The sequence below is a fragment of the Eubalaena glacialis genome, chromosome 2 (genome assembly GCF_028564815.1).
Source record: "Eubalaena glacialis isolate mEubGla1 chromosome 2, mEubGla1.1.hap2.+ XY, whole genome shotgun sequence".
Taxonomy (NCBI): domain Eukaryota; kingdom Metazoa; phylum Chordata; class Mammalia; order Artiodactyla; family Balaenidae; genus Eubalaena; species Eubalaena glacialis.
The window spans coordinates 61,846,054-61,864,451 of record NC_083717.1 but is presented as its reverse complement, the minus strand read 5'-3'; positions in this window follow the sequence as shown (position 1 = coordinate 61,864,451).

The following is an 18,398-nucleotide window of genomic DNA, read 5'->3' as shown; positions in this document are numbered from 1 at the left end:
TTAAAGAGAATAAAATGCTTAGAAATCGATTTAACCAAGGAGGTGAAAGACTTGTACAGTGAAACATACAAAACACTGCTGAAAGAAATTTAAGAGATATAAATAAATAAAAGCACATCCCATATTCATGGATTGGAAGACTTCGTATTGTTAAAATGTCAATACTACCCAAAGTGATCTACAGATTCAATGCACTCCTAAAAAATTTCAATGACTTTTTTTTCAGAGATAGAAAAACCCATCCTAAAATTCATATGGAATCTCAAGGAACCCCAAATAACCAAGACAATCTTGAAAAAGAAGAACAAAGTTGGAGGATTCACACTCTGATTTCAAAACCTACTATAAAGCTACAGTAATCAAAACAGGGTAGTATTGGCATAAAGACAGACATATAGACTACTGGAATAGAATAGAAAACCCAGAAATAAATCCTTTCATATATGGTAAAATGATTTTTAACACGGGAGCCAAGACTATTCCATGCGGAAAAGACAGTCTTTTCAACAAATGGTGCTGGGAAAATTAGATATCTATATGCAAAAAATGAAGTTAGCTAAAAATGGATCAAGGACATAAATGTAAGACCTAAAGCAATAAACTCTTAGAAGACAACAAAGAAGTTTCACAACATTGGATTTGGCAATGATTTCTTAGATATGACACCAAAGGTACAAGAAAAAATAGACAAGTTGAACTTCATGAAAATTAAAAGTGTCAGAGGACACTATCCACAGAATAAAAAGGCAAACCACAGAATGGGAGAAAATATTAGCAAATCATACATGTGATAAGGGATTAACATACAGAATGTATAGAAAACTCCCAAAACTCAACAACAACAACAAAAACAACCAGATTTGGAAATGGGCAAAAGAATTGAATAGACATTTTTCCAAAGAACATACACAACTGGCCAACAAGCATATGAAAGATGCTCAACCTCACTAATCATTAGTGAAACACAAATCAAAACTATAATGAGATACCTCACACCCATTAGGATGGCTACTATTAAAAAAAAATACAACAAGTGTTGGCAAGGATGTGGAGAATATTTTTTATTGAAGTATAGTTGATTTATAAAGTTATGTTAGTTTCTTTTTTTATATATTTATGTATTTATTTATTTTTGGCCGCATTGGGTCTTCATTGCTGTGCACAGGCTTTCTCTAGTTGCGGCAAGTGGCTTCTCATTGCTGTGGCTTCGCTTGCTGCAGAGCACAGGCCCTAGGTGTGTGGGCTCAGTAGTTGTCGCTCGTGGGCTCTAGAGCTCAGGCTCAGTAGTTGTGGCACATGGGCTTAGTTGCTCCACAGCATGTGGGATCTTCCCGACCAGGGCTCAAATCCCTGCATTGACAGGTGGATTCTTAACCACTGCACCACCAGGGAAGTCCCAAAGTTGTGTTAGTTTCTGCTGTACAGCAAAGTGATTCAGTTATACATGCATATATATTCTTTTCCATATTCTTTTCCATTATGGTTTATTACAGGATATTGAATGTAATTCCCTACAGTAGGGGACAGTATAGTAGTGCTGTACAGTGTTGTTTATCTATTTTATATATAGTAGTTTGTATCTGCTAACACCAAACTCCTAATTTATCCCTACCCCCCTTTGTTCCCTTTGGTAATCATAAGTTTGTTTTCTATGTCTGTGAGTCTGTTTCTGTTTTGTTAAATAAGTTCATTTGTATCGTATTTTAGATTCCACATATAAGTGATATCGTATGACATTTGTCTTTCTCTTTCTGACTTACTTCACTTAGTATGATAATCTCTAGGGCCATCCATGTTGCTGCAAATGGCATTATTTCATTCCTTTTTATGGCTGAGTAGTATTCCATAGTATATATATACTGCATCTTCTTTATCCGTTCATCTGTCGATGGACATTTAGGTTGCTTCCATGTCTTGGCTATTGTAAATAGTGCTGCTATGAACACTGGGGTGCATGTATCTTTTTGAATTAGAGTTTTCTCTGGATATATGGCCAGGAGTGGGATTGATGGATCATATGGCAACTCTTTTTTTAGTTTTTTAAGGAACCTCCATACTGTTTTCCATAGTGGCTACACCAATTTACATTCCCATCAACAATGTAGGAGAGTTCCCTTTTAGGATGTGAAGAATTTGGAGCCCTTGTGCACTGTTGGTGGGAATGTAAAATGGTACAGCCACTGTGGAAAATAGTATGGTGGTTCCTCAAAATATTAAAAATAGAATTACCATATGACTCAGCAATTCTACTTCTGGGTATATACACAAAAGAATTTAAAGCAGGTTCTCAGAGAGATATTTGTACACCCATGTGAATAATGCTGCTATTAAACAATAGCTAAAATGTGAAAGCAACCTAAGTGTCCATTGACGGATGAATAAATAAGAAAAATTGGTATATGCATACAATGGAATATTATTCAGCCTTAAAAAGGAAGGAAAGAAAGTTGGCAGAAGAGTAAGAAGTGGAGATCACCTTCCTTCCCACAAATACATCAGAAGTACATCTACATGAGGAACAACTCCTACAGAACACCTACTGAACGCTGGCAGAAGACCTCAAACCTCCCAAAAGGCAAGAAACTCCCCATGTACCTGAGTAGGGAAAAGAAAAAAGAAAAAACAGAGACAAAAAAATAGGCATGGGACCTGCACCAGTGGGAGGGAGATATGAAGCAGGAAAGGTTTCCACACACTAGGAAGCCCCTTCAAGGACGGAGACTGCGGGTGGCGGAGGTGGGGAGCTTCGTAGCCACGGAGGAGAGCGCAGCCACAGGGGTGCGGAGGGCAAAGCAGAGAGATTCCCGCACAGAGGATCGGTGCCGACCAGCACTCACCAGCCCGAGAGGCTTGTCTGCTCACTCTCCGGGATGGGTGGGGGCTGGGAGCTGAGGCTCCGGCTTCGGAGGTCAGACCCCAGGGAGAAGACTGGGGTTGGCTGCGTGAACACAGCCTGAAGGGGCCTAGTGCACCACAGCTAGCCGGGAGTGTGTCCGGGAAAAGGTCTGAAACAGCCGAAGAGGCAAGAGACTTTTTCTTGCCTCTTTGTTTCCTGGTGCAGGAGGAGAGGGGATTCAGAGCGCCGCCTAAACAAGCTCCAGAGACGGGCGCGAGCCGCGGCTATCATCACGGACACCAGAGACAGGCATGAGACGCTAAGGCTGCTGCTGCCGCCACCAAGAGGCCTGTGTGCGAGCACAGGTCACTCTCCACACCGCCCCTCCCGGGAGCCTGTGCAGCCGCCACTGCCAGGGTCCCGTGATCCAGGGACAACTTCCCTGGGAGAACACACGGCGCACCTCAGGCTGGTGCGACGTCATGCCAGCCTCTGCCGCCGCAGACTCACCCCGCATCCGTACCCCTCCCTCCCCCTGGCCTGAGTGAGCCAGAGCCCCCCAGTCAGCTGCTATTTTAACCCCGTCCTGTCTGAGTGGGAACAGATGCCCTCAGGCGACATCCACACAGAGGCAGGGCCGAATCCAAAGCTGAACCCCAGGAGCTGTGCGAACAAAGAAGAGAAAGGGAAATCTCTCCCAGCAGCCTCAGGAGCAGCGGATTAAATCTCCACAATCAACTTGATGTACCCTGCATCTGTGGAATACCTGAATAGACAAGGAATCATCCCAAATTGAGGTGGTGGACTTTGGGAGCAACGATATATATATTTTTTTCCTTTTTCTCTTTTTCTGTGTGGATGACAGGGTCTTGGTGCTCTGGCCAGGTGTCAGGCCTGTGCCTCTGAGGTGGGAGAGCCGAGTTCAGGACACTGGTCCACCAGAGACCTCCCAGCTCCACATAATATAAAATGGCAAAAAACTCCCAGAGATCTCCATCTCAAGGCCAAGACCCAGTTCCACTCAACGACCAGCAAACTACAGTGCTGGACACCCTATGCCAAACAACTAGCAAGACAGGAACACAACCCCACCCATTAGCAGAGAGGCTCCCTAAAATCATAATAAGGTCACAGACACCCCAAAACACACCACCAGACACGGACCTGTCCACCAGAAAGAGAAGATACCGCCTCATCCACCAGAACACAGGCACTAGTCCCCCCGACCAGGAAGCCTACACAACCAACTGAAACAACCTTAGCCACTGGGGTCATCAAAAACAATGGGAACAACGAACCTGCAGCCTGCAAAAAGGAGCCCCCAAACACAGTAAGGTAAGCAAAATGAGAAGACAGAGAAACACACAGCAGATGAAGGAGCAAGGTAAAAACCCACCAGACCAAACAAATGAAGAGGAAATAGGCAGTCTACCTGAAAAAGAATTCAGAATAATGATAGTAAAGATGATCCAAAATCTTGGAAATAGAATGGAGAAAATACAAGAAACATTTAACAAGGACCTAGAAGAACTAAAGAGTAAAAAAACCATGATGAACAACACAATAAATGAAATTTAAAATTCTCTAGAAGGAATCAATAGCAGAATAACTGAGGCAGAAGAACGGATAAGTGACCTGGAAGATAAAATAGTGGAAATAACTACTGCAGAGCAGAATAAAGAAAAAAGAATGAAAAGAATTGAGGACAGTCTCAGAGACCTCTGGGACAACATTAAATGCACCAACATTAGAATTATAGGGGTCCCAGAAGAAGAAGAGAAAAAGAAACGGACTGAGAAAATATTTGAAGAGATTATCGTTGAAAACTTCCCTAATATGGGAAAGGAAATAGTTAATCAAGTCCACGAAGCGCAGAAAGGCCCATACAGGATAAATCCAAGGAGAAACATGCCAAGACACATATTAATCAAATTATCAAAAATTAAATACAAAGAAAAAATATTAAAAGCAGCAAGGGAAAAACAACAAATAACATACAAGGGAATTCCCATAAGGTTAACAGCTGATCTTTCAGCAGAAACTCTGCAAGCCAGATGGGAGTAGCAGGACATATTTAAAGTGATGAAAGGGAAAAACCTACAACCAAGATTACTCTACCCAGCAAGGATCTCATTCAGATTCGACGGAGAAATTAAAACCTCTACAGACAAGCAAAAGCTAAGAGAATAAAGCACCACCAAACCAGCTTTACAACAAATGCTAAAGGAACTTCTCTAGGCAGGAAACACTAGAGAAGGAAAAGACCTACAATAACAAACCCAAAACAATTAAGAAAATGGTAATAGGAACATACATATCGATAATTAACTTAAATGTAAATGGATAAATGCTCCCACCAAAAGACATAGACTGGCTGAATGGATACAAAAACAAGACCCATATATATGCTGTCTACAAGAGACCCACTTCAGACCTAGGGACACATACAGACTGAAAGTGAGGGGATGGAAAAAGATATTCCATGCAAATGGAAATCAAAAGAAAGCTGGAGCAGCAATTCTCATATCAGACAAAATAGACTTTAAAATAAAGACTATTACAAGAGACAAAGAAGGACACTACCTAATGATCAAGGGATCAATCCAAGAAGAAGATATAACAATTGTAAATATTTATGCACCCAACATAGGAGCACCTCAATACATAAGGCAAATGTTAAAAGGGGAAATCGACAGTAACACAATCATAGTAGGGGACTTTAACATCCCACTTTCACCAATGGACAGATCATCCAAAATGAAAATAAATAAGGAAACACAAGCTTTAAATGATACATTAAACAAGATGGACTTAATTGATATTTATAGGACATTACATCCAAAAATATCAGAATACACTTTCTTCTCAAGTGCTCATGGAACATTCTCCAGGATAGATCATATCTTGGGCCACAAATCAAGCCTTGGTAAATTTAAGAAAATTGAAATCGTATCAAGTATCTTTTCCGACCACAATGCTATGAGACTAGATATCAATTACAGGAAAAAATCTGTAAAAAATACAAACACATGGAGGCTAAACAATACATTACTTAATAACCAAGAGATCACTGAAGAAATCAAAGTGGGAATCAAAAAATACCTAGAAACAAATGGCAATGAAAACACGACGACCCAAAACCTATGGGATGCAGCAAAAGCAGTTATAACAGGGAAGTTTATAGCAATACAATGCTACCTTAAGAAACAAGAAACATCTCAAATAAACAACCTAACCTTACACCTAAAGCAATTAGAGAAAGAAGAACAAAAAAACCCCAAAGTTAGCAGAAGGAAAGAAATCATAAAGATCAGGTCAGAAATAAATGAAAAAGAAATGAAGGAAACAATAGCAAAGATCAATAAAACTAAAAGCTGGTTCTTTGAGAAGATAAACAAAATTGATAAACCATTAGCCAGACTCACCAAGGAAAAAAAGGGAGAAGACTCAAATCAATAAAATTAGAAATGAAAAGGGAGAAGTAACAACTGACACTGCAGAAATACAAAGGATCATGAGAGATTACTACAAGCAACTATATGCCAATAAAATGGACAACCTGGAAGAAATTGACAAATTCTTAGAAAAGCACAACCTTCCGAGACTGAAACAGGAAGAAGTAGAAAATATAAACAGACCAATCACAAGCACTGAAATTGAAACTGTGATTTAAAATCTTCCAACAAACAAAACCCCAGGACCAGATGGCTTCACAGGCGAATTCTATCAAACATTTAGAGAAGAGCTAACACCTATCCTTCTCAAACTCTTCCAAAATATAGCAGAGGGAGGAACACTTCCAAACTCATTCTACGAGACCACCATCACCCTGATACCAAAACCAGACAAAGATGTCACAAAGAAAGAAAACTACAGGCCAATATCACTGATGAACATAGAGGCAAAAATCCTCAACAAAATACTAGCAAACAGAATCCAACAGCACATTAAAAGAATCATACACCATGATCAAGTGGGGTTTATCCCAGGAATGCAAGGATTCTTCAATATACACAAATCAATCAATGCGATACACCATATTAACAAACTGAAGAATAAAAACCATATGATCATCTCAATAGATGCAGAAAAAGCTTCCAACAAAATTCAATACCGATTTATGATAAAAACCCTCCAGAAAATAGGCATAGACGGAACTTACCTCAACATAATAAAGGCCATATATGACAAACCCTCAGCCAACATCATCCTCAATGGTGAAAAACTGAAACCATTTCCTCTAAGATCAGGAACAGGACAAGGTTGCCGACTCTCACCATTATTATTCAACATAGTTTTGGAAGTTTTAGCCACAGCAATCAGATAAGAAAAAGAAATAAAAGGAATCCAAATCAGAAAAGAAGAATTAAAGCTGTCACTGTTTGCAGATGACATGATACTATACATAGAGAATCCTAAACATGCTACCAGAAAACTACTAGAGCTAATCAATGAATTCGGTAAAGTAGCAGGATACAAAATTAATGGACAGAAATCTCTTGCATTCCTATACACTAATGATGAAAAATCTGAAAGAGAAATTAAGGAAACACTCCCATTTACCATTGCAACAAAAAGAATAAAATACCTAGGAATAAACCTACCTAAGGAGACAAAAGACCTGTATGCAGAAAACTATAAGACACTGATGAAAGAAATTAAAGACGATACAAACAGACGGAGAGATATACCATGTTCTTGGATTGGAAGACTCAACATTGTGAAAATGACTATACTACCCAAAGCAATCTACAGGTTCAATGCAATCCCTATCAAACTACCAATGGCATTTTTCACAGAACTAGAACAAAAAATTTCACAATTTGTATGGAAACACAAAGGACTCCGAATAGCCAAAGCAATCTTGAGAAAGAAAAACGGAGTTGGAGGAATCAGGCTCCCTGACTTCAGACTATACTACAAAGCTACAGTAATCAAGACAGTATGGTACTGGCACAAAAACAGAAATATAGATCAATGGAACAGGATAGAAAGCCCAGAGATAAACCCACACACATATGGTCACCATATTTTTGATAAAGGAGGCAAGAATATACAATGAAGAAAAGACACCCTCTTCAGTAAGTGGTGATGGGAAAACTGGACAGCTACATGTAAAAGAATGAAATTAGAACACCTGCTAACACCATACACAAAAATAAACTCAAAATGGATTAAAGACCTAAATGTAAGGCCAGACACTATAAAACTCTTAGAGGAAAACATAGGCAGAACACTCTATGACATAAATCACAGCAAAATCCTTTTTGACCCACCTCCTAGAGAAGTGGAAATAAAAACAAAAATAAACAAATGGGACCTAATGAAACTTAAAAGCTTTTGCACAGCAAAGGAAAACCATAAACAAGACAAAAAGACAACCCTCAGAATGGAAGAAAATATTTGCAAAGGAAGCAACTGACAATGGATTAATCTCCAAAATTTACAAACAGCTCATGCAGCTCAATATCAAAAAAACAAACACCCCAATCCAAAATGGGCAGAAGACCTAAATAGACATTTCTCCAAAGACATACAGATTGCCAACAAACACATGAAAGAATGCTCAACATCATTAATCATTAGAGAAATGCAAATCAAAACGACAATGAGATATCACCTCACACCAGTCAGAATGGCCATCATCAAAAAATCTACAAAGAATAAATGCTGAGAGAGTGTGGAGAAAAGGGAACCCTCTTGCACTGTTGGTGGGAATGTAAATTGATACAGCCACTATGGAGAACAGTATGGAGGTTCCTTAAAAAACTAAAAATAGAACTACCATATGACCCAGCAATCCCACTACTGGGTATATACCCTGAGAAAACCATAATTCAAAAAGAGTCATGTACCATCATTTTCATTGCAGCTCTATTTACAATAGCCAGGACATGGATGCAACCTAAGTGTCCATTGAGAGATGAATGGATAAAGAAGATGTGGCACATATATACAATGGAATATTACTCAGCCATAAAAAGAAACGAAATTGAGTTATTTGTAGTGAGGTGGATGGACCTAGAGTCTGTCATACAGAGTGAAGTAAGTCAGAAAGAGGAAACCAAATACCGTATGCTAACACATATATATGTAATCTAAAAAAAAAAAAATGGTCATGAAGAATCTAGGGGCAGGACGGGAATAAAGATGCAGACCTACTTCAAGAGAATGCACTTGAGAACACGGGGAGCGGGAAGGGTAAGCTGGGACAAAGTGATAGAGTGGCATGTACATATATACACTACCAAATGTAAAACCAATAGCTAGTGGGAAGCAGCTGCATAGCACAGAGAGATCAGCTCGGTGCTTTGTGACCACCTAGAGGGGTGGGATAGGGAAGGTGGGAGGGAGGGAGACGCAAGAGGGAAGAGATATGGGGATATATGTATATGTATAGCAGATTCACTTTGTTATAAAGCAGAAACTAACACACCATTGTAAAGCAATTGTACTCCAATAAAGATGTTTAAAAAAAAAAGGAAGGAAATTCTGCAGAATGCTACAATGTGGGTGAAACTTGAGGACATTATGCTAAGTGAAATAAGCCAGTCACAAAAAGGCAAATACTGTATGATTCCACTTACATGAGATACTTACGTAATAGGGAAGAACAAATCTGACTCCATATTGGATCCGTTTCTTTTACTTTGTAAAAGTTTCTTTTACTTTGTATTCTATTGCTTTTGCTACAAGTTAATCACTAAAGGGATGTTGCCTATAGCTTACAGTATACATAATAGCCCATCATGGGGAACCCTGCCCCCCATGCAATGAGCATTGAGCTAAAATACCTTTGTTTAGCTCACAGAAAACATTCTGATCAGGCCCACCTGTGAATGGCTGCAGTAAAGAAGAAATTAACACCTCCCCTCAGGCACCTGGTCAGAATCAGGAAATATTTGCAACAACTCATCGCCCTTTTACTTTACCTCCTCACCTCTCCCTCTTCATTCTGTGAAAGAAACTAACGTCCAAATCCGGGTAAGATGGTTCTTTGGGACAGTAGTCCGCCATCTTCTCAGTCTGCTGGCTTTCCAAATAAAGTCACTATTCCCTGCCCCAACAACTTGTCTCTTGATTTACTGACCTGTCGTGCAGCAAGCAGCACAAGCTTGGAGTCGGTAACACTTAGAGTAGTAAAAATTATAAAGACAGAAAGTAGAATGGTGGTTGATACGGGCCAGGGGAAGGGGAGAATGGGGAGATTTTGTTTAATGGGTAGAGAGTTTGTTTTGTAAAATGAACAGGGTCATGGGGATGGATGCTGCTGATGCGTGCACAACAACGTGACGGTATTTAATACCACAGAATTATATACTTTAAAAATGGGTAAATGGTAAATTTTATGTTACTGTATTTTACCACAATGAAAAAGAATTTTCCCTTCTCAACTCTTATATTTGGTAACCCTACAGTTTGTTTAAGAAAGGCAGAAAAAGGACTTCCCTGGTGGCGCAGTGGTTAAGAATCCACCTGCCAATGAAGGCAACACAGGTTCGAGCCCTGGTCCAGGAAGATCCCACATGCCGTGGAGCACCTAAGCCCTTGTGCCACAACTACTGAGCCTGCGCTCTAGAGCCCATGAGCCACAACTACTGAAGCCCACATGCCGCAACTATTAAAGCCCGCGTGCCCAGAGCACGTGCTCTGCAACAAGAGAAGCCACTACAATGAGAAGCCGCGCACCGTAACGAAGAGTAGCCCCCGCCCGCCGCAACTAGAGAAAGCCTCATGCAGCAACGAAGACTCAATGCAGCCAAAAATTAATTAATTAATTAATTTTAAAAAAAGAAAGAAAGGCAAAAAAAAAAAAACTTGATTCTTTCCCTTACCAGGTTTAGAATAAAAGTTGAATCACTAACATCCTCAAAAGGTGATCAACTTGTTTCTTCTAAATAAATAGAACGACAGGCTTGACCTGGATAGCTATCAACTCAGAGCTCTCATAGCTTAACATAGTTGATGTGTTTCAATTCATTGCAGTTCTTTTTGATGCTTGAAATATTATATTTTGTCCAGCGAGAGGCTCTTCAAAGACAGGATTTAAAGAAACCCTCTTCTCCTGCCCCTGGAAAGTAGAATAGGCAGAAAATCAGACACAGAATTGAATCATAAGGATGGCAGAACTGCAAAGGAGACTGCATGATCAACCGTAATTGATCTCCTATCCTAAATGCAGGGTCCCTGATAGAAAAGTAATGGGATCCAGATACCTGGTATGGGAAAATTTGAATGGATACACTCGAGAACCTTGAACCTCCAGTCTTCCCTGAACGTGCTAGGCTAGAAGCAGCCCCCCACCCCAAACCCTAATAAGCAGAACAGCCTCTTGCTGCCTGGAGACTAGGTGAAGACCTTCCCTGAGGTGGGAACCTTACAGAATGATAAAGTGTGCCCTTCTCATTGCTGCCCCACATTGCCAACTAGGGTCAGTCATCATCACGGCCCAAGATCACAAGTACAGTCCTGCTCTGGGTGAAACAGCTTATTCACCAAAAGAGTTTCAGGAGCTAATATATACCGGAAGAATTTGGGAGAGGAGGTATAAGAGAAGACAAGGGTGTTGGGCCAAGAGTAGAATAAAAGGTTGTATACATGAGAATTTATTGACCTGGGAGCACTCTCCTGTGACTAAGAATTTAATGCCCTGTCAACAACACCTGGAGCTCTAACATGCTGCTGGAATGGCTCCTTGAAGCCTGGACATGACGTTTGCTGCAGTAAATTAGGTGGAGATCATATAACTACTTTCCCAAAGAATCAAGGAAGGACATTCCCAGAAACTGACATGAGGGCATCAAAGGCTATGCTTTGGGAGTAAGGAAGATTCCCTAGGCATAAGGAAAAAATGGGAAAAGACACACCCTAACAAAACCTAAACCAAGCCTTGACATACATGGTCAAGTTAAGCCATTAGTAATTTAATTGCTGGCCAGAACAAAACTCAGCACTATTTAGAGCACAATAACACAATCCAAATCTCTACAATGTATGTTCAATGTCCAGCATATAAAAAAATATTTATGGGACTTCCTTGGTGGCACAGTGGTTAAGACTCCATGCTCCCAATGCAGGGGGCCCAGGTTCAATCCCTGGTCAGGGAACTAGATCCCACATGCATGCTGCAACTAAGAGTTCACATGCTACAACTAAGGAGCTGGCGAGCCACAACTAAAGAGCCCACATGCTGCAACTAAGGAGCCCAAGTGCTGTAACTAAGACCCGGCTCAACCAATATAAAACAAACAAATAAATAAATAAATAAAATTTAGTAGACATGTGAAGCAGCAAGAAAATGTATCCTAAAATTAAGAGAAAAACCAGTCAAAACAAGCAGACTCATAAATGGCTGAGATATTAGAATTAGGAGACAAGGGCATAAAAAAATAATCACATTAAATACATTGAAGAGTTTAGAGGAATAATTTCTTTTAGCTTAAGTATGTCCCAAATAATGCATGGGACACAGTTATACTAAAAAAAAATATTCCTTGTTTATTAGAATTCTAAATTTCACTGTGCATTCTGTATTTTACCTAGCAACCCTACCCCAATGCCAAGCAGGAGAAGAGTCCAAAGCCCCAGCCTCCTGCAGGTGGCCTGGTGGGGGGCAATTGTACATTGGATGGATTTGAGATGCTCAGTCATTTACTATGTCAATTTTTGCCAGACCTGTGTACTGTTGATTTTTTTACTTAATATTTTAATTTAAATCAATTCTTTTTCATTTTTTAACTTATTTGAAATCATTATAGATTCAGGGATTTCAAAGATATTGCAGCGAGGTTCTGTGTACCCTTCACTTTGTTTCCTCCAATGGTTACATATAAGTATAGTACAATATCAAAACAATACCAAATGTATAGTTCTATGTCATTTTATCACATGTAGATTTGTGTAACCACCTATGATCAAGATTCAGAACTATTCCATCACTACAAAGAGCTCCCTCTGCTACTGGTTTGTAGTCACACCCTACCTTCCACCCTCCCACCATCCCTATCCCCTGGCAACCACTGATCTGCTTTCCATCTCTATAATTTTGTCATTTCAAGACTGCTATATAAACAGAATCATATGCTATTGACCTTTTGAGATCGGCTTTTTTTTTTCTATTCAGCACAATACCCTTGAGACCCATCCAAGTTGTTGCTTGTATCAATAGCTTGTCCCTATTTATTGCTGAATAGTGTGAAAATAAAGGGAAATCTCACTAAAATGGAGTCAGAAGGCCAGAAGGGGGAGCTCTTGCGCAGTACCACTCCATGTCAATTACAGGAAGAATTGTCAATTACAGACCCCAACAGGAAAAGATGTACATTGTATCTTCTACAAGATATTGACTACCTCCCCAACTCAGCCAAACAGAAACCACCATCACTCTGAACTCTCACTTTTCTCCAACGGACTTTCATTCAGAACAAACCCTCTTAATTTCCTCCTTTTACTCTATAAAATAATGTTCCTCTCCTTTGTTTGTTGGACTTGTTTATGACTTTTGCTGTAGCTTGCTTATCCAGAATTGTAATTCCTCTGCCATTTCCAAATAAACCCATTTTTTGCTAGTAAAATAACTTTCTTTCTAAGGTCAACAATAGTAGTTTGTAGTATGGATATAAAACAGTTTGCTTCACCATCATTCGAGGGATATTTGGCTGTTTCCAGTTTGGGGCTCTTACAAATAAATCTGCCATGAATAATCATATATAGGGTTTTGTGCAGGCATAAGTTTTTATCTTTCTGTGATAAATGCCCAGGAGTGCAATTCCTAGGTCATATTAGGTATATGTTTAGTTTTTAAAAGAAACTGCCAAACTATTTTCCAGAGTGTTTGTACCATTTTATATTCCTATCAGCAACATACGAGAGATCCAGTTTCATCTGTATTGATATTGTCACTACTTTTTAGTTCACTTCTTTTTAGTTCAGCTGTTCTAATAAGTATCTAGTGTTCTCTTACCATGGTCTGAATTTGCATTTCCCTAATGGTTAGTGATGTTGAACATCTACTCCTTTTTAAAACCTAAACAAATGTATTTAAAAAGGCAATTTGGTACGTAATTCTCAAAGTGTGGTCCCTGAACCAGCAGCAACAACATCACCTGGGAACTTGTTAGAAATGCAAATTATCAGACTCCACCTCAGATCTACTGAATCAGAAACTCTGGGGAGGGAACTCCCTGGCAGTCCAGCGGTTAGGACTCAGCGCTTTCACTACCGAGGGCCCGGGTTTGATCCCTGGTTGGGAAACTAAGATCCCGCAAGCCACACAGCACGGCCAAAACAAACAAACAAACAACAAATGTGGTTTAATAAGCTCTTCAAGTGGAAAATCGGTATCATTTACTACAAATAGAAGGTAACCATAAGAATGAATACATTTGTATACCACCTAAAATCATCTTGTGTACCAACAGGTTCACACACCACATTTCGGGCAGGGCCCATTCATTACTCAGCTCTGGGCACTCCATTCACACAGATTATGACAAGAATACCCTTCCTCCTCCCCCTGGAGTTGTGCAGTGCACAGCCTGCCCAGCTTTATGTGGCAGTTCTGACTTTCAGACACTGATCCAGTACTACCCACACCCTTAATTTGACCAAGAAAATCGAGGCTCTGAGGAGGGCAGAGACTTACCCAAGGTCACCCAGCAGCCTGGTTAGTCTCCTCTTCCAGTGCTCTCACCGCTGCTGGAACCCAGGGCAGGGCCCGCACAATTCCTAGCCTCTTCAAAGCCTGCCACTAGTCACCGCTGAGTGAAAAATTAGGTTCCAAAACAGAATATAGGGTAGGATACTATTTTATAAAGCTTATTTTCACATTTGCTAAAAGGAAAAACGCTATTCCTCCACACTGAATACTCTGACATCAAACGTGTGGGTTTCTCCCCACACCAACCAATTCTCCAGCTGAGTGTCCTACAATTCAATTCAGTTCTGACACTGTCTACCCGAAGATAGCATCAGACCACACAGGATAAGGCTCAGTCCCACAAGACTGCCCCTTACTTCAGACACCAATCGCCAAGTAGTCGGTCCCCCGGTCGGTCCAACTTGGCTGCAAATCAGGGTCCTCACAACCCCTTCCTCGGGTTAGGTAATTTGCTACAACAGCTCACAGAAGCTAGGCAAACACTTACGCTCACCAATTTACTATATAATAAAGGATATGTAAATCCTTTCGCGAGGATCCATTGGAGGGCAAGTCTGGTGCCAGCAGCCGCGGTCATTCCAGCTCTAATCCTGCCAGTAGCAATATGCTTGTCTCAAAGATTAAGCCATGCATGTCTAAGTACGCACGGCCGGTACAGTGAAACTGCGAATGGCTCATTAAAGGATATGATAAAGGATACAGATAAATAGCCAGATGAAGAGACACATAGGGCAAAGTCTGGGGGGGTCCCGAGCACAGGAGCTTCTGTCCCCGTGGAGTTGGGGTGTGGTTCACAGATCATTATAGAGGCTTCATCATGTAGGCAGAATCAACAGTTAATTCACTCTGCAGCCCCTCTCCAAGCTTCTAATCATGGCTTGGTCTTCCTGGCGACTAACCCCCATCCTAAAGCTACCCAGGAGCCCACCCAGAGTCACCTCATTAGAACAAAAGAGGCTCCTATTGCCCAGGAAACTCCAAGGGATTTAGGAGCTCTGTGTCAGGAACCCATGGTGAAGACCAAATGTACATTTCTTACTGGGTCAGAGTTGCATATGCATGGGAAAAAAGTCAGAAAGGGCTGTTAGAGTAGTTATTTGGGGAGAGAAGGGGTTTACTGATTTTTGTTTGTTTCTTTAACTTCTCTGTATTTTGTGATTTTTATTGCAATAATGTTTATTTATATAATTCAAATGTACCAACTATCATTTTGAAAAATCAACATGAAGCCATTACCTGTGATCCAGCCAGGGCCTGCAGTTGGCAGGGTCAGGAAGCCTTCCAGATAGAGCAGGGCCTGCCCCCACCCCAGTTTCACAAGCTGGGCTCTGCCTGGACACCCTTGCCCCGTGGTCGCCCACACCCCCTCCACATTCACACCTACCATCACCTCCTGTGAGTGAGGCCTTCCCCTTCTCAACCCTGGGTGCCCATACAATCAGAAGACATCATGGCCTAAGAGTCTGCCTGTCTGTCTGTCTCTAAACAGAGAGGGAAGGGACTTCCCTGGTGGTCCAGTGGTTAAGTCTCTGCGTTCCAAATGCAGGGGGCCCAGGTTCAATCCCTGGTCAGGGGACCAGATCCCGCATGCTGCAACAAAAAATCCCGTGTGCCACAACTAAGACCCGGCACAGTCAAATAAATAAATATTAAAAAAAAGAAAACCAACCAACAGAGATGGGGGAATTCCTCAGGGTGGGCACCCTACTTGACCTATCACCCCAGAGCCTGACATAGAGAAAGAGACAGTGAGTATTTGGTAAATGAGTGAATGAAGGTGAAACTAATCCCAAAGAAGGTGATTTCCTAAGACCTTTCTCCAACAGGAGCGACCAGTTCCCCTTTCAGCAACCTTCTGGACAGGGAATCTAGTGTGAGGAGTAGCGGGTACAAAGCCCAGTGTTTGTTGGTTTTGTAAAAATTATTTATTTATTTTTGGCTGCGTTGGGTCTTCCTTGCTGCGCGCGGGCTTTCTCTAGTTGAGGCGAGCGGCAGCTACTCTTCGTTGCAGTGCGCGGGCTTCTCATTGGGTGGCTTCTCTTGTTGCAGAGCACGGGCTCTAGGCGCGCGGGCTTCAGTAGTTTTGGCCCGTGGGCTCAGTAGTTGTGGCTCGCGGGCTCTAGGGCGCAGGCTCAGTAGTTGTGGCGCATGGGCTTAGTTGCTCTGTGGCATGTGGGATCTTCCTGGACCAGGGCTCGAACCTGTATTCCCTGCACTGGCAGGCGGATTCTTAACCACTTCGCCACCAGGGAAGTCCCCAAAGCCCAATGTTTTCTGAAGCCTGGGGAGGCAGACTGGATGGACACGGGGCTTGAGGTGGGGTCTGGGGGGGCAGAGCTGCTGCAGGGCAGCTAGGAGGTTGCCAGTCTCACGGAGGTCAGTCCTTGGGTCCCCCCTTGCCCGCAGCTGTGGCTGTACTGTGCGGTGTGAGAAGGCCTGGCTGAGGGTGAAGATGCACAGGGACTTGTCTGGGACTGGCCCCCTGGTCCAGCCCGAGGAACTGACCCTGGACCATGGGCCTGCGCCCCCAGCCCCTCAGACCCCCTCAAGGAGACACTCACCTCTGATGTGGGGCTGCACAAGTGTGGCAGGCAAGAGAGAAAGGCGAGGGCCTGGGCATTAGAAGCCAAAAAATCACATCCTGGCCTGAGGCTGGACCGGACTCCCATGATGATCTGTGGGGCAAAAGGATAGGGTCTTCAACTAGCCCAGGGTCCCAGGGCTCTGGTCACGGCTCTCCCCTTATGGGCTCAATAACTTGGGCTGCCCCTCCCAGCGCTGACCCGGGGCTTTCTCTCAGGCAGGCAGGAGGTCAGACGGATGAGGCCTGAGCTCCCCTGCTTGCCTCCACCTCCTTACGAAGCCTTCCTCTCTCCACCTGTGAGGTGTGTGGGGCTGGGACGAGCAGGCGCTCACCTGTGGACCTCTGACTCCTCTGCACCAGGTGGGCCTGGAGAGCCTGGTCTACATACAATGCTCCAGCACACTCCACTAGCCACCGACCACCTTTTAATTCTTTGCTACTGGGGACCGTCCTACACCTTGTAGGATGTTTAGCAGTATCCCTGGCTTCTGCCCTCTGCCTTCTGGATGTCAGCAGCACTCCCTAGTTGTGACAACTAAGAGTATCTCCAGACATTGCCAAATATCCCCCCGGAAGACAAAATCACCCCCAGTTGAGAACCCCTGGCCTTAACACCTCTAGGACAATGTTGGGTCACAATAATGAGAGTGCGTTACTGATTCTGACTTTAACGGGAATACGTCTAGTATTAAAATATACACTAGTGGGACTTCCCTGGTGGTCCAGTGGCTAAGACTTCCTAATGCAGGGGGCCCGGGTTCGGTCCCCGGTCAGGGAACTAGATCCCACATGCTGCAACTAAAGATCCCGCACATGGCAAGGAAGATCCCATTGTGCTGCAACTAAGACCTGGAGCAGCTAAATAAATAAAATATTTAAAAATATATATATACACTAGTATCTGTATACTCCTGTCCAGGGCTAGTACACAAGTATACTCTATCAAGGTTTAATTTGCAAAAATGAAAAACATGACTTTCATACAAGTGAAGGAATGCATGTCAAATATTTTACTCAATTAATGAGGGAACAGTAAGATGGTAAGGCTAACTCGAAGAACATTCTGAGAAGTATTTCTAGTGCACTGGCAAAGGCATTTTGAAGTGTGTGCTAAGTTAGAGACAAAACCTGATAATTCCCCATGGGGCAATAAAACTGTAATCTTTGGGGTTAACTTTTCTATTGGACAGAAATCTGTGAGTTAACATATAATTTCTCAGGTACATTTTCCTACATGAGTGGTTTTCAAAGTGTAGTCCCCAAACTGGAAATCTCAGCACACCTGGGAACTTGTTGGAAATGCAAATTTTCAAGTCCCA